At 43.5% G+C, this 12,315-nt stretch overlaps 1 long non-coding RNA gene across 1 annotated transcript; it reads right to left on the reverse strand.

Moving 5' to 3' along the window:
• Positions 1–1,714: 1,714 nt before the first annotated feature.
• On the reverse strand, positions 1,715–11,359 carry LOC126518606 (uncharacterized). The gene is made up of 4 exons (XR_007596425.3): positions 10,172–11,359; positions 7,394–7,498; positions 4,573–4,717; positions 1,715–1,824 (listed from the first exon to the last, which is right to left on the reverse strand). It is a non-coding gene; the product is annotated as an uncharacterized lncRNA (long non-coding RNA).
• Positions 11,360–12,315: the final 956 nt, after the last annotated feature.

Below are 12,315 nucleotides of genomic sequence, written 5' to 3' on the forward strand. Positions count from 1 at the left end.
TCGCCTGCCCTTCAGTATCATGAACTTCACCCAATCTGCTCAAGTTTCAGCCATTGTTGACAAGGAAGTTTCCAGCACAAGGTGTGGTAAATATTAAACGCGAACAATATCGCTGACTAGCATTCTTAAAAGGACCACTAAAGATAAGCATTACTTTGGCTGTATTGGAGCTGTATTATTCAAGTAGTAAACCGGTCTTTGAGAACACCAAAAGAGCGGCTGTTATTGTGAGAGGAGGATTAGCAAGCTTGAAACGCGCAAAAACGAAAGAGAGATGCGGATGCCACCTTTAAGAGGAAGCTTTAGCTCGGGCCCAACTTCGACGCGGTCTATTCAAACACATGTAAAATGCAAAAACATTTTTCTGAGATAACCGGTGGATCGATTTTAATGAAATTTGTTGCATTTGAGATAGAAGGTTAAATTCTAGTGACTGTGGGAAGCGGAATTTCGATTTAGGCCTTGAATTTTTTAACAAATCTTCAAAAATTCGAAATTATGAAAAAAATCGAAGCACGAAGTTTACAAATTAATAGCTCTGCATTAGACCATTCAAAGTGGGCAAATTCTATATGTCAATTTATAACTTACGTTATATCGTTACGTTGTGTGTAAGGGTTCAGTAAAAGCCGTATTTCCATATTATTATATTTTTTTTTAGATTAATGTGTAACATATCAATTTTGTTCGCCTTAGATGTACTACTAGATGCAATTCACATAATAGTGATATCACTTTTCATAGCCGAAAGGCAGAGTTGTAAACTTGATAATTTCGTTTTCTGAATATTTGCGATTTTGCCAATTTTTATTAAAAAATAGACGACGAAAATCTAAAATTCGATACGAACAGTCACTACCCTACTAGAAAATCCTATTTGTTTTCAAACGGGTTTCATCAAATAGGGTTATGGAACGGGACCCCGTTTGATCCTGTTCAGTCCTGACCTGTTTAAATCCTGTTTATTCCTGTTTAAACCTGACCCGTTTAAATCCTGTTTAAACCTGACCCGTTTAAATCCTGTTTGATCCTGACCCGTTTAAATCCTGTTTAATCCTGACCCGTTTAATCCCGTCCTATCTAACCCAGACCTGTTTGCCCCTGTTCAGACCTATATTTTGCTGCATTCATACCTGGTCCTTTCAGAATGGATTGATGTTGCTTAATATAATTTACTCTTAAACCTATTTTGTACATTTGTGTATTTGCGATCAGCATTGAAGAGAAGTAGATCTGCATTATGTTTACAACAAGAATGCCACTTTCACATGTAGGTTTGCCTGGTACATTGCTTGATACGAAGATAAACACAATTTTCGGTATAAATTGATTAGCACTACCAACACTGATGTTATACATCATGAACAAGTTTTGTATGACCCACGAGTACGTTCTCTATGTATGACCTACAAGAAAATGCACCCTGAAGAAGACTGTACCTCATTTTCATATTTACTACTAGTATGCAAATGTAATTCTTGCAGATTTAGTATTTGTTCGATTACTTGTACTCATTTTAATGCAGTGCTTTTTGTTGTAATGCTTTGTTCACAAATCCACAGTAAAGCGTAATTTTGGGGTGAAAAATGTCAGGCAAAGTATTGGCATGTACTTGTAAGTGAAAAAGACAAGTATACTTTACGTAGGTATTTCTGTACACCAACTTGAGCTTTCATTAAGCCTGAAGTCATCCGGCTTAAAAAAAAGCATGTCATAAATGTCCCAAGCACTGTTTATTGGACCTTCTAACGGTATTTCGATGCATCCAGTCTGCCGAGAGAAGACCGCTGGAGTGGGTTGCTTGGGTGAGAGCGAGCAGGGCACCTGAAAAAGTAAAGCCAATAATTTATCTTGACTCATGCAACAGGTTGGCACATAGGCAAATTCGCCTATGTTCCCACCGATAAGAAAGGTTCAGCATTCCGGTCATAGGAGATAATGAATAAATCTTATTGAAAAATATGTGGTTTCATGCAATGCCTATGTTTCAAGGGAACATGGAGTACTGTGGGAGAATAAGCTGTCATAATTAGCAGGCGATTGAAGCAAGTGTTATAGGAAAAAGATGGACACATCGTTTGATTAGCAATAATTACTAGTATTGAAGCAACAGAATACAAACATGAAATACCTTTAAAAACAACACCGACAGGTTGAGATAATAAATTATTCAGAAACTAAACCCTTCTGCCAGCAAAATACCGTAGTGTACTGGCTTTGACATTGCGCTGCTCAGGCAGAGGGCGTGGGATTGAATCCCGGCCACAATGGCTGCATTTAGATGGCAGGGAAATGCCAAAACCCCTATGTAAGGTCTATTGGGTACACGTTAAAGGAGACTAGGGATCCCGCCAACTTGAAGTTATAAAAACCGGGGTAAATTTCGAGATAAGCAAACTCACAAAAGTAGAAGGCCCTGGCCATGCGAAGACCATATAAAGCCTTTTAAGGTAGGTGCCAGCAGCCGCAAAATTTCTTGCAAAAGCGAAATATAGCAGAAGCGGTATTTTTCCGTAGATCACTTTTGCAAGGTATTTTACAACTTGACACCCGACATGTTGGGCATCTACGGGCAACAGCAATTCTTGCACAGATCATAGCAAACACTGTTGCACCTAGGTATACATAGACACATAGGTATAGGTACAGTCGCCGACTGATTTTCCGGACTCCGAAAATTCGGACTTGATTACTCGGTCTGCTTCACGGCACCGCCATTCTCCCCATGGACCATAATGTATAACAACTTCCGAAAGTTCGGTCGCCTTGCAACCTCTCGTCTGATTTTTCGGACACTCCTTGAGCCAACTTGATCGAGAGCACCATGCACCGACTCTGACCGTTGCATGGTTCTACTTGCTGAACGACATTTTTGTTTTGAACGGAGCCTCCTTGCTGCCCCACGAAGTGGCGCTACTGCAAATCCCTGCTCATCATCATCGTCTCTGCCTGGTTTGTAGCTACAGCAGTTCCGGTCTCAGCTTAGTATGTCATGTCAAGACAATCCAGCAGCTGATTTGTTTGTTTCTTCGTGCACGACGCTGCGAGTAGGCCAGGTTTTTTGTTTGTGCAACTGATGTCGGCGTGACGATGTTTGATGAAGCAAGATGGGCCAATTCATTCCACTAATATCTAGAATAGCTACCTGTAAGCACCACCTACCTTTCAACAACATTTGCAAAGCAAAAAACCTCATCCTGAAAAGTCTGCACATGACGACATCGGTAGCATCATCAGCGTGGGGCCTCAAGATAATTCGGCAAGCCAAGAAATTACTGACAGCACGAGTGCAAGCATGCCAACAGGAAATCAGTGGCTGAATAATGCACCTTCTACCAATTGGTAGACAGTGCATTTTCGCAAAGCCCTAACTATAGCAGATCATTGTTCAGGAGTTCCCGAATGCACAACTCTATGCCATTTTCACACAGACTCTAGGGAAGCACCTCTGCACAGTTGCAAGAAAAAAAGCTAGATGCCCCAAGAGAAATGAGCCCACTCAAGCCACGGAAGTTGTGTTTACCTTGTCTTCCTACAACTACTCAAAACCTAGGACTGCTGTTTTGCACAAGGGAACAAACGTCAACATTGGTGCCTCGCCCAACACAAGTGGTCTGCGCTGTAGAAGGTGCCATAAGTCAGCCCACAGATGAGGCCCACACCAGTGCTGTCAGTGTGCTGTACAAATTGCAGAAGCACAGCCTACAAGCTTGTCTGCCTTAGTGTGATCGCACCAATGAACGAAAACTAACGAATCAAGTTTGTTTCGTGCCGAGAACAGTTGCCTCATGCTGGCTTGGTTTGTTGTGTAGGCATGTAAATAATGAAAAGGCCTGCATCACTATCTATGAAAAAAAAATCATGTAACAAAGCACGTACAGTACACAGGTGCAGTGTCTATCACATACTATTTCGTGCAGTAGAGGCTACATCGGATAAACCGGCCAATGTATAAATGACTGGCAGCGTGACCAAGCAAACTTGATGCATGGGTCAGTTAGCAGTGGTAGTGCACTGCTCTCGGCGCACATGCACCTATGTTTGAAAGCTGCTTGATCGTGACAAAATATAAAGACAAAAGCGCTGGAGAGATATCCGAGGCTTTTCTTATATGTATGACGAGGAACCTAGCGCTAGCTCCCCATGCAGAGAATTACTAGACAGTGAGACTGCTTCTTATCATTGTAAAACAAGTGTCACACTCACCATGTTTCTGTGCGAACAGCATGTATTCAGATCTATTCTCCCCCTTTCACCTTTTGCACAATATCACTGTGCGAGCAATAATACTGAACTGTTAGTAGCACTCTGTCCTGTTGCCTCCTTTCTTTCCTTGTGAATTGTGTGCTAAATAAGGCTTTTTTTGATGAAAGAGTGCTAGTTTAACGCATAAACTAGCGCCATGGCACTTTGCAATAAAGGACTGTTATAATTCTCTAAAAATTTGTCCATGCAGAACAGTGTCAAAAGAACACCTTAAAGAAAGAACATGAGTGTATCTATCATAAAGACCAATCCTTGTCTTTTTTCCTTAACATAATTTTCAATACCGATATTGAAGTACAAGCTCACCATATTATATCACCTTGTCAATGAAGCAAGGCACAATGGTGCCCAACTGTCGCGGGACCAACTTGGATGTGGAGATCAGCGCAGATCAGCAACATAGCATGGTCTGCTTACACTTCTTCTCCAGGTCCAGCCATACCTACAGCAGCTATAAAACAAGTGAGCTTAGAATCACAAGCGAAACAATATAAAAAGTGACACTGAACAAAGCAACTTTCGTTAAGCATAAATAGGATCGAAATGCTGACATTATGCCCATAAGTAACTTCACTTTGAGCAACAAAGCATCCAATTTAAGAAAGATTATATGTATCAGCTATCTATGTGAGAAAGATTAATCGAACGCCCTCTATTTGCCATACCCCTCCCCTTATGCATGGATGTCTCCCTGACTGAGTGAGCTGATCCCAGGTATAGTGTAATTAAAGGTTGTCACTTGGTGGGCCAATCCCGATACCATTGCATGACTTGTACAATAATTTTAATGTGTTGTAATGCTGGCCATCCTGCAGGCACTGCAACATTATAGCACCCATAAGGCTAATGGCATAAGGCTAACCTGATAAGGTTAACTAATAGGTGTCCCCAGAAGCATAACTCGGCATGTATACTCGGAGGCCATTATTATAAGAGAAGCAATGGCAGAGGTGAAGCTTTATCCTGTGCCATATGCAAAATGGCCGAGCACGCCCAGCTTCTGGTTACATTCTCACTTGTGACCACTGCAACAGGCTGACTGACATGCGTAACCAGCAGTTTGTAGGACCACATTTTCATACCCTGCAATTTGTTTTACATCTGAAGAGATCAGCCTCAAGCTCCATGATGCGCTGCACTCAAGAAGCATTATAAACTGGCAACATTTAAATGCTATGCTGCATGGTTTGTTGCATGCTTTAGGAATTTACTTATTTATTATACACATAGCTCATAGGCTCCAGTTGGAGTATTGCATGAGGTGGCAAGAAAACAAATTCTGAACAAGGAGAACATTCAACAAAACAAGTCAGACCAAAGAAGAAAAAATAACATACTCTCCTAATGGGACTATGTATCTGGCAGCTAGCTTCTAAAAAAGACAATTAGGAATCTTTTACTACTGGTAGCGCTTTAGGGGATGGAATGTAGAATTCCAAGCTTCATACACTTTTAAGCCACCTTTCGTGGCTTTTTGTTTTGAACTCCTATTCTCTGTACTATTATAGAAATGAATACCCCCTCCAAAATAAAACAAAGAAAAACATGTAATGCACAGTAATGTAACACAATAATGTAATGCACAACAGTGAATACTTAGAAAAATGTAATTAAGAACATGGAGTCTATGTGGGCACAGATGTTAGAAGTCTACATGAAAGCATAATAATAAAGGTGGGCAAAGCATTTATGCTTTTGTCAGGCAAGCTGCAGCAAGACATACAGGTAAAGCATGCCTCACAACACAGTCCCTAAAAATATCTGTCACAATACAGTGAGTAGGTATATCATGCATATCTACAATAGCTCCTAATTATATTTAACTCAGAGGGGGCTACCTATGTAACTTGATCAAACTGAAGGTGGGCCAAATTCTATATATACGATTCAAGTAGACAGAAAATGGACGTTATGAAAATGCATCTACAGCAAAAGTGTTGTACATTATTGTTGTACATTATGTCATACCTGCCAACCTGTGAACATAATATTTTGTAAAAATGCTGCAGACACTAAGTTCTTTGTTGGGGACATAGCACACATTATTTTAAAGCTTGCTCTCAGCACCCCCATTGTTGCATACACACACACATTATTAATAAAGGGAAAATCGCACATCTACCCGCTCGTAGCAATTGCTACAAAAGAAACCCGTACGGATTCCTCGAAAGGAAAGCCTCACAATTGAAAAAAAGAAACCGTCCAGGTCTGGGACTCAAACCCGGGACCACCGCCTTTCCGGGACAGCCGCTTTACCATCTAAGATAACCAGGCGGCTAGCAGATGGCCGGGCCAAGTCGAATTTGTCGACAACATGAAGCAAAGGCAAGGGTCTGACGTAATAGTTCTGCGGAAATGCGCAAGGTGTAGAGAAGTAATTAATAAAGGAGAAAAAAATATTATGTCAAACCCTTGCTTTTGCTTCGCGTTGTCAAGTAATTCGACTTCGCCCTGCCATGTGCTAGCCAGCTGGTTATCTCAGATGGTAGAGTGGCTGCCTCGGAAAGGCGGTAGTCCCGGGTTCGAGTCCCGGACCAGGACGAATTTTTTTTCAACTGTGCGGCTTTCCTTTTGAGGAACACATACAGGTTTCCTTTGTTGCAAATGGTACGAGCGGGTGGATGTCTGATTTTCCCTTTATTAATTACTTCTCTCCACCTCGTGTGTTTGCGCAGAACTATTACGTCACACACACATTATCAACCATTATTTAACTTGTCGTGCAGCACGAAAAGCAGCAGCGAACTTGAAACCAGTAACTGACAACATTTTTTTTTAGATTACAGAGCTTTACGCTGCTTCAGGAATTTATCTGACTAAACTTCCTAAAAGCACGTGCCCCTCTGATGTTCTCGTTAGAGATATTGCATCGCTAATAATAAAGCAGTACAAGTACCATTATAATTAATTTTTTACATGCATTTTAACAATGTCACACCATCAATCTCTCAACAGCTTTAAAACATCTTAACCAACACAACTTCATTGTCTTTCTAAAATGACATTAATAAAATTGTAAAATGAGCCCACATTTGTAAACCCACGAAAAATTCAGGAGTTTCCAAACATGGATGATACCAACAAAATCTGCAGCTCTTGTAAGTGGCAGCAACTGCTTTGCACACACCTTGTCACAGCATGCACATCAGGTACTTTTCCGTGCTGTTGAGGCTGCAGAAGTGCCGCAGGTGCATATGTGGAGGTGCCTCTGGTTCACAAAATCTTGCCATCCCTAAATAATAATAAATACTTATTTATTGTAATCCCTGCTGAAACTGCAAACTTGTGATATAAAAAGATCACGTCATATTTTGAAAAAAGTCTCATACAACCAGTTACATGAAGCTGCAACTGGTTGTGCAAATATCTGATTGTAACATCACAGGCGGTTAAATAACACGTAAATCGAACTGTAGAGAACATGAATCTACTATGAAAAGGTTCACACAAACGTACAGCTGTATAACGTGAAATGTGAATTGTACTATCAAAAAATTCCTTAGGACATGAAAAGCGTTCCAAAACCTAACTTGTCTATGCGGCGCAACAAAGCACTGCTCCCAAAGGACGATGCGCTTAAAATTACAACAGACCACCTCATTTCTGGAGAGACAATACAGAAAAGAGAAAGATTTTTCGATTAAAAAGAAACATTGCTTATGTAATTTCGGCTTCTCTGCTAGATCGGAATCCTTTACAAGTACACGAAAACACACAGGACACTAATACACGTCATCTGACGACACACTATAAACAGAAGAATTTCCATACAAGCTAAAAATCTGGCCATGCGTCGACGAAGAAATCGGGTGCTATCTCGCGCAGCTGTTAGCTGTGACGACGACACATCGACGTACTACTTCTAGAAATGACTATACCATTTCTTAATGAAAAATTATGTACACAAACAGTAACTTTCTTTGCTTGAATTTTTGTGCCCATTTAGATCAAAGAACCACCCGCGCTAGCGTGCTTCATAGGTGAAAGTAAATAAACCACAGATAGAGCTGTTGGTAACATGAATACGTTTTAGGGCAATTTCCATGGAACTTTTTGCTAAATGTGCACTGCCACATGAAGAACAACCATTTGAAAAGCACATTTATAATTCTTGCTGCTTTACAAATCCGGATCCGGTAGTTGTACGGATCTTGCGATACGTACAACAACGCACACTTCACGAACCATAGACAGGAAGGGTAACACTGAACTTAGTGTCACACATTACTGCCCCCCCTCCTCTGGCTTCTGGATTGGATTGGCGCGGCTCGCTACGCGCTTACGCGCGCTTTTCTGAGCGCAGATTGATGTGCGCCTGGTTTCTGCACTAGGCTTTTATACAGTCGCTTTTTCGAGCGCAGATTGGTGTGCGTCTGGTTTGTGCACAGCGCTTTTTTACGATCGCTTGTCGCTGCTTTCCTTTTCTCTGGCTTGATTCGGTGCGGCTTGGTGCAGGCGCACATACTTGGTGTGCGCCTGCTTTTTTTTTGCGCTGGTCTTCGAACACATCGCTCGCTGCTCGCGCTTATATATAAGGAAGTGCTGCGCCGCGGGCGTACCGTGTACGTAAGCGCGCCAGAAAACTGCGCCTTGTTTTCCATTACTTTGTCATGTACCTTACCACTGAGTAGCACCAAGCGATCGCTTCTAAAAACGCAGAAATGAGTCTTTGCAGCGCGTGTGGCCATTAATTGACTCCCACCACAGCCATGTGAGGTGCGACTCCAGCAGCGGTGCAGTTACCCTGCAGCCGGCGGAGAGGAGGTGGCGCTTCAGTTTATTAACTTGCTAGTTTTTGCGTGTGAACGCCCGTGATAGCTCGTGAAGTCGTGCGGGACGAGTTGCTGGCGCGACACCCACTCGATGGCCCCGAAGGATTGTGGAAATTGATGAATGCCTCCTTCGCGGCAAGCGAAAACACAATCGGGGCCGCCTGATGACGGGTGACAAGGTTCCGCCGAGCCGGCAAAATCACGGCGGCATTGCAGACCTTGGACCATCGGTATTCGGCATGACCTGCGTGACCACCGGGCAGTTCCGACTATTCAAGGTAGACAGACGAGACGCGGCGACGCTAGGCCCCATTATTGCAGCCAACGTTGAACCGGGGACCACCATCCACAGTGATGAATGGGCCGCATTCAACTGCATCCCGAACTTAGTGGATGCTAACGGAGTGAGCCTCAATCTGCAATGGGAAACTAAACCAGACAGCATGAAATTTGTGGACCCGATCACGGGCGTTCACACGCAAAAAATGGAAAGTTATTGGCATGCAGAAAGTGAAGCGCCACCTCCTCTCCGCCTGGAGTCGCACCTCACATGGCTGTGTTGTGTAGTCAATTAATGGCCACACGCGCTGCAAAGACTCATTTCTGCGTTTGTTAGAAGCGATCGCTCGGCGCTACCCAGTGTGAAGGTACATGACAAAGTAATGAAAAACAAAGCGCAAAGTTCTGACCCTTTGCTTTTGTATGAATGTTTCCCGGCATTGCTGCTCGCTTACGTACACGGTACGCCAGCGGCGCAGCGTTTTCTTACATATAAGCGCGAGCAGCGAGCGATGTGTTCAAAGACCAGCGCAAGAAAGCAGGCGCACACCAAATATGCGCGCCTGCACCTAGCCGCGCCGAATCAAACCAGAGAAAAGGAAAGCAGCGACGAGTGATCGTATAAGAGCCTAGTGCAAAAACCAGACGCACACCAATCTGCGCTCGGAAAAGTGATGGTGTACATACCTAGTGCAGAAACCAGGCGCACATCAATCTGCGCTCGGAAAAGCGCGCGCAAGCACGTAGCAAGCCGCGCCAATCCAATCCAGAAGCCAAAGGAGAGGGGGGAAGTAATGTGTGACACTAAGTTCAGTGTTACCGACAGGAAGAATGCGCGCAAGCGCCGGACTTACCTTTCTAGGCGTACTCGGAAAACGCTCCTTTTAGCGTCACAGGTGCCGCGGCATCGACTGCACCAACGGTCCTTCCGGCGCACACACTGTTGAATTGCGGATCAACTACAGGACGTAAGAGCACAACTTTCACCAAATTCTTCCGTACAGCGCGATACGATGCGACAGTGCCAGAGGAGGAGATCCTGTTCATGAGCCCGGAACAAAGGAAGCGCGAAGGGTCATATCTTCGACATCGGCGCACCACACGAAGGATACTGCGGGCTACATTACGCGGTCCCAGGGGTTTTGTGATTCTCAATGCATACAAAATGCACCACAATTTCTCTCGGCACAGCGTACACACGATTAAACAACTACATCGGACGGCGTCAATGCAGCAAGCACTCACATGTGGCGACAACTGAGGACGGCAAAATAATATCACCTGTAACTTTACCGGCGCTACCTGTGCTGCCATCTGTAGGCCGCCACCGAAAGCGACCGTGCTTTCGGTGATCTCATGGATGGTGACGGCGTTGTATTTCGATGTTATGCGAGTCGTACAGCGTCTTGTACGACGTGTTTCAGCAACGTTGCTTTTAATAGAGAGGACAGCAATCTGCGTATACGCCGTATAGACGTCTCACCCACTTGAAAAACACAACAGCAAATTTTCAGTCTGTCGTATTTTGGGACGTTGTGACTGTCGTTCTGTTCTCTGTAGTGTGACGCCCTGTAGTCGAAAATTCTGTAGTTCCTGATCAATATTTGATTAAAAATTGACAGAGGTCATTTTAAGGTTATGTAAAATTATTAATACGAGATAAAATAAAAAAATAAAAGTAGAAAAAAAAAATGCCTTTTGCCTAGGATTCGAACTTTGGACCTGACGGTTCCGAGACAAGCATCTTACCACTGCACCACGCCAAACATCACTGCTAGCGTATGTTGAAGCTATGTCAAGAGTGTAAATTGCTGTCTGGGTTGCTGTTTACATTTGCATTTTAAAAGCCACGATGCGCTTTCACTTCACCGCGTCAACTGCCGCATCTCTAGATGAGCAAAAGTGTTGTTACCATCGACAGGTACATCGTGGAGTGCTAGACCATCGATTTTGCTGTAACGATATCCATATTTCATACGAAATTCAGAAACAGACAACGGTGACCGGGGACACTGAGGGTTGTTACTGCTAATTTCGACAGTTGTCTCTTGCTCTTTACACTTTTGAGCTCGCATATAATTCGTGTGTTCAATACTATATAGCTACATAAACACTCGTGGGTGAGTCTTCATCTCGACAGAATACTGGCTTCTCACGGCAGCGCTGTACCAGATTAATGAGACCCGAGCGAGACAGCTTTTCACGCAACTTTGTGGAACAATCCAAAACTTCTTTCCCGCTTCGTATATGCTTGTGCAATATTTCTGGGAAATTAACTAATGTGTCAGTGTAACCGCACATGTAAGTCCACAGGCCTGTATGCCCCATCTTACCAAATAAAACAAAGCGGATACGCAGCCATTCCCGCAGATGGTATGATTTTGATCAGCGGCCGATTTTGAGGAGGCCGGTAGGGCGTTGCTGGTGCCGCGTCGTCACGGCACAATTATAACAATTGGCAACGTCGACTTTAATGCCGGTGTCGGTGCTATCAGTACTGCCGGCTCCAAAGAAGCACGATTGAATACCGCGCAAGAAAAAAAGTACAGTGTACACCACCGATGCGAAGCTGACATTTTAAAGGGCCGCGACGGAAAGTGCTTCTGTTGCGACTTCAGAACTCTTGGCCGTCGCGACCGAATGTTTCTGTTGCGACGTCAGAATCGCTGTCGTAACGTCAGAAATGTCTGTCGCAACTTCAGAAACGTTAGGAACTTCTGTCGTACAACAGAAATTGCTGTAGTTGCAGCAGGAATTCCTGTGTCTTTTTCAACTGGGCAGGACCGGGAATCGGTTTGAAATTCGCAGCTAGCATATCGCAGTTTGGTCTGTGAATGTTCCGAGGTGGTCACGCAATTTCTGTAGAGCTTGATAATGGCCCCAATTTAGCACTAGGGGCTAAATTGTCAGGATGTCGAACAATAAAAAGTTCCTCCCCAGTTTTATTCAAGCATTAAACTCGTATGCATGATACCATCCAGTATGGTTGCCACAAAGC

Source organism: Dermacentor andersoni, chromosome 1, assembly GCF_023375885.2.
Source record: "Dermacentor andersoni chromosome 1, qqDerAnde1_hic_scaffold, whole genome shotgun sequence".
NCBI lineage: Eukaryota > Metazoa > Arthropoda > Arachnida > Ixodida > Ixodidae > Dermacentor > Dermacentor andersoni.